The sequence below is a fragment of the Eleutherodactylus coqui genome, chromosome 10, assembly GCF_035609145.1.
Source record: "Eleutherodactylus coqui strain aEleCoq1 chromosome 10, aEleCoq1.hap1, whole genome shotgun sequence".
Classification (NCBI taxonomy): Eukaryota; Metazoa; Chordata; class Amphibia; order Anura; family Eleutherodactylidae; genus Eleutherodactylus; species Eleutherodactylus coqui.
Window position 1 is genome coordinate 26,389,537 of NC_089846.1, and position 14,998 is coordinate 26,404,534.

A 14,998-nucleotide genomic window follows, 5' to 3' on the forward strand; every position below is an offset into this window, starting at 1 on the left:
TCTTCTTCCCAAACAGGTCACAGAATCCTGATCTGCTTTCTCTACTTGCCAATACCGAGAGCAGTATAGAAAATCAGAAAAGCATCTTGGCTGTCTTCACACACAATGTCTGTTTGCATCCTATTTGAAGCCATCATACCAGTGTTACATCTGAATTGGATGCTGAATGACTTCGTCCAGATTGTATGTAATTAGGTGTCCAAAAAGCACAGATATACACAAACACAGATATACAGAGACACAATATATTAACATGGAGAACACAAAATAGGAAAAGTGAAAGCAAAAGTGGAGGTACAGAAAATCTGAGTCTTACCACTAATGCAATGAGACCCTAGCTAAAAGCGGAGCACTCACCCTGATAAGAGCAACCCCATGTAAGGAACCCGGGGTTACCCTAACTTTCCCTATCTGGAATGTTGGCATTTAATAGCTACAGAGAATATCTAGGAATACAGTTAAAAAGGGATCTAGCACACCATGAACTAGGTGAAATACAATAGCAAAATAGCCAAGGATTAGCTGTTACAGCGCCCCAGAATATCCTTATCACTAAGCAGACTCATCTCACAATGACGTAGGAGAAGAACAACCAACATAACCAGAAACACCGAAAACAAGACGTATAACCGGTGTCCTCCATGGGGAAGAGCCAGAATAAATGTATATAAAGGCGCTGATTGGCTGGCTGGGACACACACCTGCCAGTTGACCAATCTGTCCACACACCTGCAGGGAAGTGTTCATGTCAGCGACTACCGCTGAAATGACACTGGGCATACACCAGCATGTGGATCACATAGGCCGGGGCTGATGCCCTAACATCACCCCAGTCCTGCTCTCACAGGAGCAGCAAGCAATGACAAATAATAGTAAGGAGTTGACTAAATGGTCAGCATGAGGGAAATGATGTATATTGGCATAGCTTGACATATGTGCACTCCATGTATTATTTATTTGAGCACTGTATGATGCCATTTATGTAGGTACTGTATTGTAGGATCTATCTTGGCATTGCCTGGCACTTATCTGGGCACTGAATGGCAATATTAACTGATTGATTTTTAGCACCGATCAAAGTCTGATCGTCTCAGCACAGAGATCTCCACCGATCCTACGAACGGGGGTACAGTGACCCCCTCTTCTCCTCACTGCAGTCTCAATGCACCCACCCTCAGTGACGTGGTGATTGAATGAAGGGGTGGTCAAGCATGTGTGGTGCCGCTCCAATCATTTCAACAGGGCTGATGTAGATATTCAAGTAGAAGCGCTTGTCCATCTCCAGCAGTCCCATTGAAGATGAATGGAGCGGCACTGCGCATGCACATCCGCTGTTCCATTCAGTCTGCGTCTCACTGTAGGGGCGTAGTGAGTCTGCAGTGAGGAGGAGAAGGGGACACAGATGCCGGATAGCGTAACGGAAGCTGAATGGACCCCATTATAGTTCAGTTTTGTCATAGGATGAATGTTTACTGCAAGGTTTGCATTTCTCTGTTCTTGTGAAAGGATAGAAGAACAGAAACTCAAACAGAGATGTGAACAGAGCCTAAGTTTAACCCCCTTCCCGATGTGCGTCGTACATGTATGAGCGGGCTACCCCCACCTGCAACAGCTGTGATCGGAGATAACCCCGATCACGGCTGCTAACCCTTTAAATACCACTGTCAATTCTGACAGCGGCATTTAAATGCCCCGATCGATCTTCCGGCATCCCGAACAGCACCACCCCCATGATGAGATCGTTGGGAGCTGTCTGGGTGTCATGGCAACCAGGGAATTTCTGAAAAAGCCTTTGTGCTGCCTGTGGATGAGTGTGAAATGGTGCCTCCCCACAAAAAAACCCAGTCATTTTACAGGCATTGAATACACAAGATACCCAACACATATGTGAACCACTGAGACATGCCTGAAGTGATAGAGTAATAGTGCCTCCAGTAGTGGCCCCAATAGTAATAGTGACCTCCTTATGGGCCCAGTACTAATAGTGACCACATTAGTGGCCATAGTAATAATAGTGCCTCCAGTAGTGGCCCCAATAGTAATACTGACCTCCTTATGGGCCCAGTACTAATAGTGACCACGTTAGTGGCCATAGTATTAATAGTGCCCCCAGTAGTGGCCCCAATATTCTGTCCCCCAATAGTAATTGTGACCCCCTTAATGGCCCCAGTAGTAATAGTGACAATGTTTGAGGCCCTAATAGTAACTCCCATATTGGCCCTAGTAGTAATAGTGACCCCCACAGCAGCCCCAGTAGTAATAGTGATTCCCATAGAGGTCCCAGCAATGATAGCAGCTGCAGTTCTAATAGTGGCCCTCATATGGGCTACAGTAGAAATAGTGACCCTCATTGGTGGCCTCAGTATTATTAGTGCCCCCTATAGTTTACCTCTAGCTCTGCAGCAACTTACAAGCATTAAGCAACTAATTCACCCTGTTGCTCCCATCTGGTGGCGGCTGCTACTATTGAAAATGACAAAAACAAGAAGAGCTGCTGCAGCATCCTGGACACATGGAAAACGTTGAGGAGTGGGGAGGATAAGATGCTGGCTTGTCACGCCGGCACTTACCACGCTCCCTCCCAGAGGGACGCACGTAGGCACGGCCAGGGCAGCGCTGGGCCTCTTCCGGACACCCCTAGGAGAGGGATGCCCAATAACTGGTAGAACAGGAATAGTAGTTGTCACGGGTGACGCCACCATTCCGATATACATTGGAATGACCCTCGGCAGAGAATAAATGAGCCGCAGACAGATATAACGTACCTCAGATCCCTGGGAACGGTCAGGACCTGGAACAACTTTACTTAAACAAACTTCAGCAGTAGAAGGCAAAGTAGACAATCTTCCAAATGCAGGCACTGAATAGGAGTACCTCCATGTGGCTATCCCAGGCTTCAGGATGCCCATGTGTGAACAACTGAAGACGCGTACCTCCAGCCAGCGGTCCCAGACTTCAGGATGCTTGGGTGTGAACAATTGAAGAAGAGTACCTCCACCCGGCGGTCCCCGATTTTAGGATGCTCGAGTTTGAACTATTAATAAGAGTACCTCTGCACTGGGCCTTGGGGAAAACTCCACTTACTTCTCTCTCACGCTCTCTCCAATTGGGTCTCACTTCTCTCTCATGCTAGATCAGGCAATCCAGGGAACCTCTCTTCTTCTTCCATTCTTCACTACATGAGGATTGAAGGTACCCTCATGTAGCTGCCACTCTTTATCAGGAACCCAGAAGACATGGAACTCTTCCCTCTCTCTGACACTCCTATCTATACTCACACTCATACCATGTGACAGGACATAAATTTATACATTCACCGGCAATCTGCAGGCTTTTGCAAACACTTAACCCATCATATGCTGCAGCTGTGCAATACACATAACAGAATGACTTAGACAGATTTGCACAGAGCATCTACATAAGACATACATGTATGCCAAGAAAGCATGTACTGGGCCACTACACTGCAGTGGAAAGGGGCTTTAAATGTGTCTTAGTGCATTTTTACAGGGGATGACCTGCCGGGCACAAATGCCCAACAGGTCGACCCAACCTGAAGGTTGTGAGTTCAATCCCCGCTTAGTTCAGGTAGCCGGCTCAAAGTTGACTCAGCCTTCCATCCTTCAGAGGTCGGTAAAATGAGTACCCAGCTTTCTGGGGGGTAATAAATAAATTACCTAAAAGTGCGTAAGTTGGTGCTATACAAATAACAAGATTTAGTTATTTTTTAATGATAGACATCCCAGTGCTTTGTCACAGGAACGATCAGTGAATGGAGGTGGAGTGGGATGGATTCACATATGTTCACACAGGCCGATCCATCGATCAGTTTTCTGCATGAATAAACTGAATAATGAATGAGAGGCAAACGAATCCTGGTTTGTCGTTGAGTCGGGGCATGCATTTACACAGAATGATATCATTCAGATTCTCGCTGGACGCAAGAATCTAACGATTTATCAGTCCGTGTAAAAGAGTCCTAATCAAGAGGTAATTACCCATAAGATCAGCAGGAAAGAATCTACCATACAATGATTCCAAATCGTCTGCCCTCTTCTAGTCAACAAGGAAAACCCCTTCAATAGGGCTTCTACTTTCTATGACTCAGAATATATAGCCAAATGCGATCATTCATTTGTGTCGTCTCCTTTTGGGCAGCAGTCAATCTGCTAACTGGCAAGCACGTACTTATCAAAGCATTAATCTTTCTAAACTTGGCAAGGGAGCGCTTGTCAGCAGAATACGAATGAGGGAGATAAAACAACAGTGCAATAATTGGCCCCTCTGCCTGTAATTGGAATATGACGGATGTAGCAGAGCTGGATTTATCATCTCTACATTGTTTCTGCTTCAAGATCATTTTCTCAGCTATATGATGTTGTACGTTTACCTGCGGTCCTGCAAAAACCAAAGATAGTACTTTGTGATGACCCCTTAAACTATGTTATGTTCATATTTGCATTGGATTTGGCATAAAGTCATGGATGAAATAGTGCTGCACGCATGGACAGACCCCATTATAGTCAATATGGCAGAATCGGAACTTATAGTTATTCTGCTTATTGGCTCCTGGGTCAGAGCTGACAAATAGAACAACTGAGCATTGGTGTGAACCCGGTCTAAAATCTAGAATCATCAGATAATACACCAGGCTTAAAGAGGTTGTACCAAAATTGTAAGATATCCACTATCCAGAGGATAGGGGATAATATGCTGATCAGTGGGGGTCTTACTGCTGAGACCTCCTTTGATTTCGGGGATGGGGGTCCACAGACAGGAGGAGACTGAATGGAGTACTGGTCGTGCAAGCACACCAGCACTCCATTCACTTTCAGTTGGACTGCTGGATATACCCAAGCAGCACCCACTGCTCGGCCAGCGCTCCATTTACAATGACATCACTGCAGGGGGAGAAGCGACCCCTGCAGTGACTGTCAGGACGGGACACGGGAGTCCGTTCTGGAGATCAGTGGGGGTCTCAGAGGTGAGTCCCCAGCAAGCAGCAAGTTAGTCCCTATTCTGTGAAAAGGGGATAACTTGTGATTTTGGTACAACCAGTTTAACTGCAGCCTCTGCATTGCTTGGAAAGCGCCATGCAGTGCTTACACAGCAACAATTTAGTATATAGGGTGCATATATTGTGAAAATCCAGTAGAGTTTCATACAGTCCTTATATAAATCCATTAAGCTAAGCAGTATCCAAAATTGCAAAATTGCAAGCAGTATCCAAAAGGTGCAAAATTGGTTCAGAATGCCATATTTTGCCTGCAGAGTTATATAGTACACATATAAGGAGGTGGCACCCTTCTTGAATGTCACAGACTCTTGTTCAGCAAATGACTTCATTACTTTTCTCATACTTGATGGTTACAGTCACTTTAGGTGATACAATATGCTTGATAGTTGTGGCTTACACTTAGTGAGTTAATACCTTTGAACAGTTATATAATACCAACTTTAACTATTTCTGTAAGAGTCTCTTACAAGGTCTTAGAGGAATGTGAAGGGCAGCATGAGTCTCCTAGAGGGTGCAACTGTGTCCAAGATGGCTTTTGCCGATGCTGACTATGTTACTCCATGCCAAAGCTTACCCTGCCTACCAGTTTCTCATGGGATTGCACCAGCCACTTGTTTACGATTGCCGGATGCTTCCATGGGTTGTCAGACTGCTAGACGGTACCCTTCACAGAATCACCACCTAACCACCCATTGCTGCATATATACAAACATGGACGAAGCTCAACACTTTGCACTATTGGAGTGCCTGACCAATTGGTGGTCCTTACAGGTAAATTCCAAGTCTTTTGTATATGGGCACCATTTCACTCCCTCTTTCAGACTCACAAGCCCTCGCCTTCTCTCATTGACTTCTCTGAGGCTTTACTGTGCAGTCCCACAGTCCCTCTGGATCCACAGATCCCAATACTAGCATGTATCGGCTTTCCAAACCATTTCACATACTGCACTTGGTTACTTGGCACCAAAACACTGCCTCTTACAGATGTGACTCTGCCCCCACCTACCAATATTATGGCACAATGTCTCAGTGCAACAACTTTCACCGTCATATCAATGTAGGGCTCTTAATATACGGAATGGCTCCTGTCAGGTCTGACCTTAGTTATTTTCAACACATGCGGTTAAAAGCTTGGTTCTGCTTCTGTATTCATGTTATGAGCTTGGTTCTGGTGCTATACTTATGCTATGGGCTTGGTTCTGTATTTCTGTTATGAGCTTGGTTGTGGTGCTGTATTTTATGTTATGTTCTGGTGCTGTATTTATACTATGAATTTGGTTCTGGTACTATATTTATATTTATGAGCTTGGTTCTGGTGCTATATTTATATTATGAGTTTAGTTCTGGTACGGTATTTATGTTATAAGTATGGTTCTGGTACTGCATTCATATTAGAAGTTTGGTTCTGGTGCTGTATTTATGCTATGAACTTGGTTCTGGGCCTGTATTTATACAATTGGTTTTGCTCTGTATTTCTGTTATGAGCTTGGTTCTGGGACTGTATTTATGCTATGAGTGTGGTTCTGGTACTATATTGTTATGGGCTTGGTTCTGGTGCTTCATTTATGCTATGAGCTTGGTTCTTTATTTCTGTTATGAGCTTGGTTCTTGTACTATATTTATGTTATGAGCTTGGTTCTTGTGCTATATGTTATGAGTTTGGTTCTGGTACTGCATTTATGTTATAAGTTTGGTTCTGGTGCTGTATTTATGCTATGAACTTAGTTCTGGTGCTGTATTTATGCTATGAACTTGATTCTGGGGCTGTATTTATGCTATGAACTTAGTTCTGGTGCTGTATTTATGCTATGAATTTAGTTCTGGTGCTGTATTTATGTAGCGAGCTTGATTCTAGTGCTGTATTTCTGTTATGAGTTTGGTTCTGGTTACTGTATTTATGCACTAAGCTGTTCTAGTATGATTATGCTGCTATCTTGCTGTTTGCTGCATAGGCAGAATACAGGCAGACAAGCTATCAGTGCAATATATATTGTTTTTTCTTATGATGAGGGGGTAAGGGACACCAATAAAAATTTATATAGGCTGTCTGGTTCGTATACAGGCTGTCTGGTTCGTGCTGACTGTCACTTCCTCCTCCTGCAAAACTAGCATCCAGGCAACCTGGTGCCAACTACCCTCAAAGGATTGGCGGTACTGTCATAACTAGATACATTGCGATTACAGAGCTCTTATAGTGAGGCTGATGCCTCAACAGACTCCTCGCCACCACTTACCTTCCTGTATACTGGCCTCTGCTGGAGGCATATGGTAAAACAAGCAATGTCTTATTGACATGACTAATTTTCCTGTACTGCAGGAGTTCTAATCCCAAAGATCCCCTTAGGTTTTGGCACCATTTGGGATTCATTGGGAAAGCGAAGGAGACATCCGGGACAGCAGAACGGTGCCTGAGGTCCTGCATGCCCCCCCACACTAGAAGATACTATATCTGCAACCTTAGCTGCATCTGATAAACTCATCGCTAGTCCATCCGACAGCCTCAGGTCTAGTCCATTTAAGAAACACGACTCTAAAATATATCACAAACTCAATTCTCCTACATTGGAGGTATGCAGCTCCGCAACATCCAAATGTCAGCATTGGGGCTATCGACCCTTTGCAGAAAAGTAATGCGTTTTTATATAGAGATGTACAGAAACCAAATTATCCAAAAATCTGTTTATTTCTTTCCGGAACTTAATGTGTTAAAGATCTGCGAGGCCCGGATTATACTGCGGTTTCCCTGTGGGTGCAAGTACATTGTTAAGTGCTCCTAGCAAGTACCCAGCCCATAACAGCAGGAGCAGCAGTGACTGCGCCCGCTGGGAGATTATTGAGGAGGGGGTGAGTGGGCGTGCAGGGAATGACTGTAAATGCATGTTTTAGATGAGTCCGTCCTGCGTGTGTTCTGGTGATCTCACCAGCCAGCATCACCCCAGGGAGACGAAAGTGCACGAGGCTGCTGAACGTCCCCGATTATCATCTCCGCGCATCAGACAGAAGAGGAGAGTTATGGCATACTCGTCTTTCCATCGCGCCCTCACGTTGTACCATAATGCGGCTGTTTCTGCTCTTGATTGGCATCTGCGGCCCCGATATACTTGGATCCCATTGCTTAAGAATTTTGTCTTTCCTCCGCTACTGAAAAAATCAATAGAAGTCGATGAAAAAAAATGTAGACCCCAAATGAATGCGCATTAGGTCATGAGAAATCTGTGGTCTGACTGTGTAATCTATACCTCCAGCACTGATCTCAGCGACTGCGGCTGGGAAGAGGGAGAAGAATCCGAAAGGGGGGGATTTGTTGAGAATATATATATATATATATATATATATACACATACATACATACATGCACATACATACCATTTGCAGGGATGTGCATATGTAAACAAACAACGCCCCCTGCAGGCACAGTCTTATATCAGCAGCCGATGTTGAATTTTAAAGCGGTGTTCTGGGATGAAAAAAAAAGTTAAATGGGCTTAAAATTAACAAAAAAGGAACACTCAACTATCCTGTCCAGCGCTGCAACCCCAGCGTAGAACCCGGAAGAAGTGATCACATGCCGGTCATTGTGCACATGACCACTTAACTACATACAGGCTTCAGCGGTGATTCTTCTATGCAGAGGTGTCAAGTCACCTGGATATCCCAGGAGAGACCTGAGTTTAGTGCCCCCTCTCCCGGTCATCCGGGTTCAGGGCCCCCTCTCCAAGTCACCGAGGTTCAGGGACCCCTCTCCCAGTCACCCTGGTTCAGGGCCCTCCCTCGCAGACACCTGGGTTTAGGGCCCCCTTCTCCCAGGCACCCAGGTTCAGGGCCCCCTTCCCCGGGCACTCAGGTTCAGGGCCCCCTTCTCCCGGGGACCCAGGTTCAGGGCCCCCTTCTCCCAGGGACCCAGGTTCAGGGCCCCCTTCTCCCGGGCACCCAGGTTCAGGGCCCCCTTCTCCCGGGCACCCAGGTTCAGGGCCCCCTTCTCCCGGGCACCCAGGTTCAGGGCCCCCTTCTCCCAGGGACCCAGGTTCAGGGCCCCCTTCTCCCGGGCACCCAGGTTCAGGGCCCCCTTCTCCCAGGGACCCAGGTTCAGGGCCCCCTTCTCCCGCGCACCCAGGTTCAGGGCCCCCTTCTTCCGGGCACCCAGGTTCAAGGCCCCCTTCTTCCAGGCACCCAGGGCCCCCTTCTCCCGGGGACCCAGGTTCAGGGCCCCCTTCTCCTGGGCACCCAGGTTCAGGGCCCCCTTCTCCCGGGCACCCAGGTTCAGGGCCCCCTTCTCCCGGGCACCCAGGTTCAGGGCCCCCTTCTCCCGGGGACCCAGGTTCAAGGCCCCCTTCTCCCGGGCACCCAGGTTCAGGGCCCCCTTCTCCCAGGGACCCAGGTTCAAGGCCCCCTTCTCCCGGGCACCCAGGTTCAGGGCCCCCTTCTCCCAGGGACCCAGGTTCAGGGCCCCCTTCTCCCGTGCACCCAGGTTCAGGGCCCCCTTCTTCCGGGCACCCAGGTTCAAGGCCCCCTTCTTCCAGGCACCCAGGGCCCCCTTCTCCTGGGGACCCAGGTTCAGGGCCCCCTTCTCCTGGGCACCCAGGTTCAGGGCCCCCATCTCCCGGGCACCCAGGTTCAGGGCCCCCTTCTCCCGGGGACCCAGGTTCAGGGCCCCCTTCTCCCGGGGACCCAGGTTCAGGGCCCCCTTCTCCCAGGGACCCAGGTTCAGGGCCCCCTTCTCCCGGGCACCCAGGTTCAGGGCCCCCTTCTCCCGGGCACCCAGGTTCAGGGCCCCCTTCTCCCGGGCACCCAGGTTCAGGGCCCCCTTCTCCCAGGGACCCAGGTTCAGGGCCCCCTTCTCCCGGGCACCCAGGTTCAGGGCCCCCTTCTCCCAGGGACCCAGGTTCAGGGCCCCCTTCTCCCGCGCACCCAGGTTCAGGGCCCCCTTCTTCCGGGCACCCAGGTTCAAGGCCCCCTTCTTCCAGGCACCCAGGGCCCCCTTCTCCCGGGGACCCAGGTTCAGGGCCCCCTTCTCCCGGGCACCCAGGTTCAGGGCCCCCTTCTCCCGGGCACCCAGGTTCAGGGCCCCCTTCTCCCAGGGACCCAGGTTCAGGGCCCCCTTCTCCCGGGCACCCAGGTTCAGGGCCCCCTTCTCCCAGGGACCCAGGTTCAGGGCCCCCTTCTCCCGCGCACCCAGGTTCAGGGCCCCCTTCTTCCGGGCACCCAGGTTCAAGGCCCCCTTCTTCCAGGCACCCAGGGCCCCCTTCTCCCGGGGACCCAGGTTCAGGGCCCCCTTCTCCTGGGCACCCAGGTTCAGGGCCCCCTTCTCCCGGGCACCCAGGTTCAGGGCCCCCTTCTCCCGGGCACCCAGGTTCAGGGCCCCCTTCTCCCGGGGACCCAGGTTCAGGGCCCCCTTCTCCCGGGCACCCAGGTTCAGGGCCCCCTTCTCCCAGGGACCCAGGTTCAAGGCCCCCTTCTCCCGGGCACCCAGGTTCAGGGCCCCCTTCTCCCAGGGACCCAGGTTCAGGGCCCCCTTCTCCCGTGCACCCAGGTTCAAGGCCCCCTTCTCCCGGGCACCCAGGTTCAGGGCCCCCTTCTCCCGCGCACCCAGGTTCAAGGCCCCCTTCTCCCGGGCACCCAGGTTCAGGGCCCCCTTCTCCCGCGCACCCAGGTTCAAGGCCCCCTTCTCCCGGGCACCCAGGTTCAGGGCTCCCTTCTTCCGGGCACCCAGGTTCAGGGCCCCCTTCTTCCGGGCACCCAGGGCCCCCTTCTCCCGGGGACCCAGGTTCAGGGCCCCCTTCTCCCGGGCACCCAGGTTCAGGGCCCCCTTCTCCCGGGCACCCAGGTTCAGGGCCCCCTTCTTCCGGGCACCCAGGTTCAGGGCCCTCTTCTCCTGGGGACCCAGGTTCAGGGCCCCCTTCTCCCGGGCACCCAGGTTCAGGGCCCCCTTCTCCTGGGCACCCAGGTTCAGGGCCCCCTTCTCCCTGGGATCCAGGTTCAGGGCCCCCTTCTCCCGGGCACTCAGGTTCAGGGGGCCCTTCTCCCGGGGACCCAGGTTCAGGGCCCCCTTCTCCCGGGGACCCAGGTTCAGGGCCCCCTTCTCCTGGGCACCTAGGTTCAGGGCCCCCTTCTCCCGGGCACCCAGGTTCAGGGCCCCCTTCTCCCAGGGACCCAGGTTCAGGGCCCCCTTCTCCCGAGCACCCAGGTTCAGGGTCCCCTTCTCCCGGGCACCCAAGTTCAGGGCCCCCTTCTCCTGGGCACCCAGGTTCAGGGCCCCCTTCTCCCAGGGACCCAGGTTCAGGGCCCCCTTCTCTCGGGCACCCAGTTTCCTACACTATCTCCTTGTCAGCTGTCAAGAAAATAAAAAACACTCTACTTGCCTATCTTCCCTCTTTCCGGCTGCTGTCCCCGCTGCGGAGAGGCTAGAGTGGGGTGGGCTGACGTCAGCATGTCGGCTGGCATTATCCAGTCACATAACTCTCTATCAGAGGCGGGCCCTTAACCCTTTCCAATCCAATTTGTATCCTGGGTTTCCTAGGGGGCTTACTCTTTTCCTGCTGTTATAAAATGACGATATCTGCTGGCTAAAGCCAGTACTGCATGAGGTGACACGTTGGATAGGCTCCGACAGCAGAGAAGCTGGTAATATACAGTAAGAGAACCCCGACGGACGTGTGCCAACATCGGAGCTGTACAGCCTTAAATCATAATGTCTTTAGACGTCAGACAGTGGATGGGAAAGGGTTAAAGGCTTTCCAGAGATTTATAGTAGCTGCAACCGGTGGGGTGTAGGTCAGGAGGTGCAGGGGGAACTTTTGAGGTGGGACAGCTGTTAAAAAGTGCACAGGGGACTGCGTGAGCTACTGGGGTGCACAGGAGGCACAGGGTGTTTCTGGGATTGGAGGAGGTGATGTAAAAAGCACCAGGCAGGGGGTAGCGGGAGGCTTGTGGAGGTAATTTGAAAAGCACACGGGGGCTGTAGGATGCTTTTGGGGTGCACTTTATCCCACACAATTCCAGACCAGCGCCATTTAAATGATGAGCCTGCAGGGAAACATCCTGATGTCATGGCAGCCGGGGCTTTTTGAGAGCCAGGGCTGCCATGAATAGTTGACATCAGAATGCAGCGTAATACAACGCTATGATCAAGCGATCGCACATTCACTTCTCCGATGCCGACTAAAGAAAGAGGTCAAATAAAGGTTCGTTTATTTATTATAAAAAATATTAGTTTTGAAGAAAACCCTTTTCCCAGTCGCCATATTAAGCCACGTAAAAAAGTGGTATCGCCGTGTCCATAGAGGTCCACATCATTAAAATATCATGTTAATCCCACACTGTGACGGCTGTCAGCAAAATATATATACTCCATGCAAGAATTGCGTTTTTTTTTTGTCTAAAATGGTATCTAAAAACTACAGGTCACGCCACAAAAAAACGAGCCCTCACACAACCCCAACGGCAACTTGCGATTTTTGTGCGATGCGATTTTAACATTGGAAAGTCCCATTGAAAAAAACGTTGCGATAAAAAAAACACTAGTAGGTAGAAGCCCTAAGGGCTTAGATGCCGCGCTCAGCATTGACCGTAGCATTTAACCCTTTGCAATCCAATTTTGGATTCAGAGTTTCCTAGGGGGCTTTCTCTTTCAGCCATTATACAATAGTGCCATCTGCTGGCTAGAGCCAGTACTGCAGTATGAGACATGCTGTAAAGGCGCCTGACAACAGAGCGGCCAGTAATAGTAAGAAAAGGACGTCTTCCGACATTGGAGCTGTACAGCCTTCAATCAGAATGTCTTCAGACGTCAGACAGTGGATTGGAAAGGGTTAAAGGGGTTGTCCCGCGGCAGCAAGTGGGTCTATACACTTCTGTATGGCCATATTAATGCACTTTGTAATGTACATTGTGCATTAATTATGAGCCATACAGAAGTTATAAAAAGTTTTATACTTACCTGCTCCGTTGCTAGCGTCCTCGTCTCCATGGAGCCGACCAATTTTCGCCCTCCGATGGCCAAATTAGCCGCGCTTGCGCAGTCCGGGTCTTCTGCTCTCTTCAATGGAGCCGCTCGTGCAGAATGCCGGCTCCGTGTAGCTCCGCCCCGTTACGTGCCGATTCCAGCCAATCAGGAGGCTGGAATCGGCAATGGACCGCACAGAAGAGCTGCGGTCCACGGAGGGAGCAGACCCCGGCGGCCATCTTCAGCAGGTAAGTATGAAGACGCCGGATTCAGGTAAGCACTCTCCGTTTGTTTTTTTTAACCCCTGCATCGGGGTTGTCTCGCACCGAACGGGGGGGGGGGGGTTAATAAAAAAAAAACCCGTTTCGGCGCGGGACAACCCCTTTAAGTGGTTAATCGGCTCCGATCCCCGCCAAAGAGCGCTGATGCCAGCTGTTTAACGCATCCAGCTCCCGCTTCACGGTTGTCCACGAGCTGCAGCCAACCAATATGGTGAAGCGTGTAGCATATGAGGAGCGGTTCCAGCAAAATTTAGGCCAACAGCAGGAACTGTTGGACATCACATGGTTAATAGGCGGAGCGTGATTTCATCCGCACGACTACGTGAATAGTCAAAACACACAGATGTGAGCCGCAACTAATCCGCATGGAATCCACGAAAAACCACAACATCTCGTAAACGTTGGTATGTGGAGCACGTTATCCCGCCGCCGCTGCATCATCTCCGCCCCCGACTGCCTCAAGGACACCACCAACACCGAAGGCTTCCAGACAATATTCACCGTGAACCAGCTGGATGATGGGGCGCCGCAGAGTCACAGTTTTTTGGTCGCCTCACCTTCTCAAAAACATAGAATCAAATCGATCAAAAACTGGTATGTACCCCAAATGACTCAAATTAAACCTACAGCTCATCCCACAAAAAAAAAAAAGTTGTCAAAGTGATCAAAAAGTGCGACGCGCTCTAAAATGATGTCAATCAAATCTACAGGCCACTCCCCAAAAAACAAGCCCTCACAAAGCTGCATTAACGGGAAAAGAGGGACATCGCGGGAGCGGTGTGTTTTTTTGATGTTGACAGAAGCCGGACTCACACAAGCATTTGCGTATTTGCGCACGCAAAAGTGCAGCATTTCTGTATTTGTATTTTCGGTGCAAGCGATGTTTGATTGCGTGCGCTAAAAACACGCACTGATGCTCCCAGCCATAATTAATCTGAGTTCAAGATGTGTTCTGCTTCCTGCGCAATTACCAGTGTTTCACGCATCTCCTAGTGCATTTTGCGCGCATTTCCGCATTGACTTCTATGGGGACTTTTGTACGTGAATGCGCAGGGAAATAGAGCTTGCTGCGGTTTTTCCTTTCACGCAACCGACATTTGCAGAAGAAATACGCGCATGTGAATAAACCTATCGCAATCAATGGATTCCATTCGCTGCGTATTGAAAGCGCAAATACGGTCGGGTGAATCCAGACTTAGGAAATAATGAGCGGATCTTGTAAAAGAACCGCCCCTATAACGGAGCAGGCAACGGTTTTTCGAAGGCCTCTGCATATTAACGCATTTCAGTCCGTTTGCCGCCTATGTTCATTTACGGACACATTGTAGCGTACGTTTTTTTACGCGGACCAATGGGCTGCATGCAAAAAATACGGAACTGTGTCGGGGCCATGGCTGCAAGTCTCTAGGGGCGCAGAATACGAACGGCGTGATAGGTGAAAGGTAAATATATATTTGTAACCCCCAGATTCGCGGGAGATTCGATGGTCGGATAATCTAGACGAAACCGCGTTTTCACGAACTAACGGTAACGACACAATTGGAAACATTCGACGTCACATTCGGGAAGCTCTTGGCGAAACGACGGAATCACTTTCCCGTGGCCCACTTCACATCTGTCTCAAATCGGCCATCGCAAGTATACCCAAATTCGTTATGGTAGAATATTGCGCTAAAATGTGTATTCGCCGATCGCCAAGTCCCGCGGTAATCGTGCTTCTCTCGTATGTTCGTGATAACTGCGGCAGAGCCTCTTCAT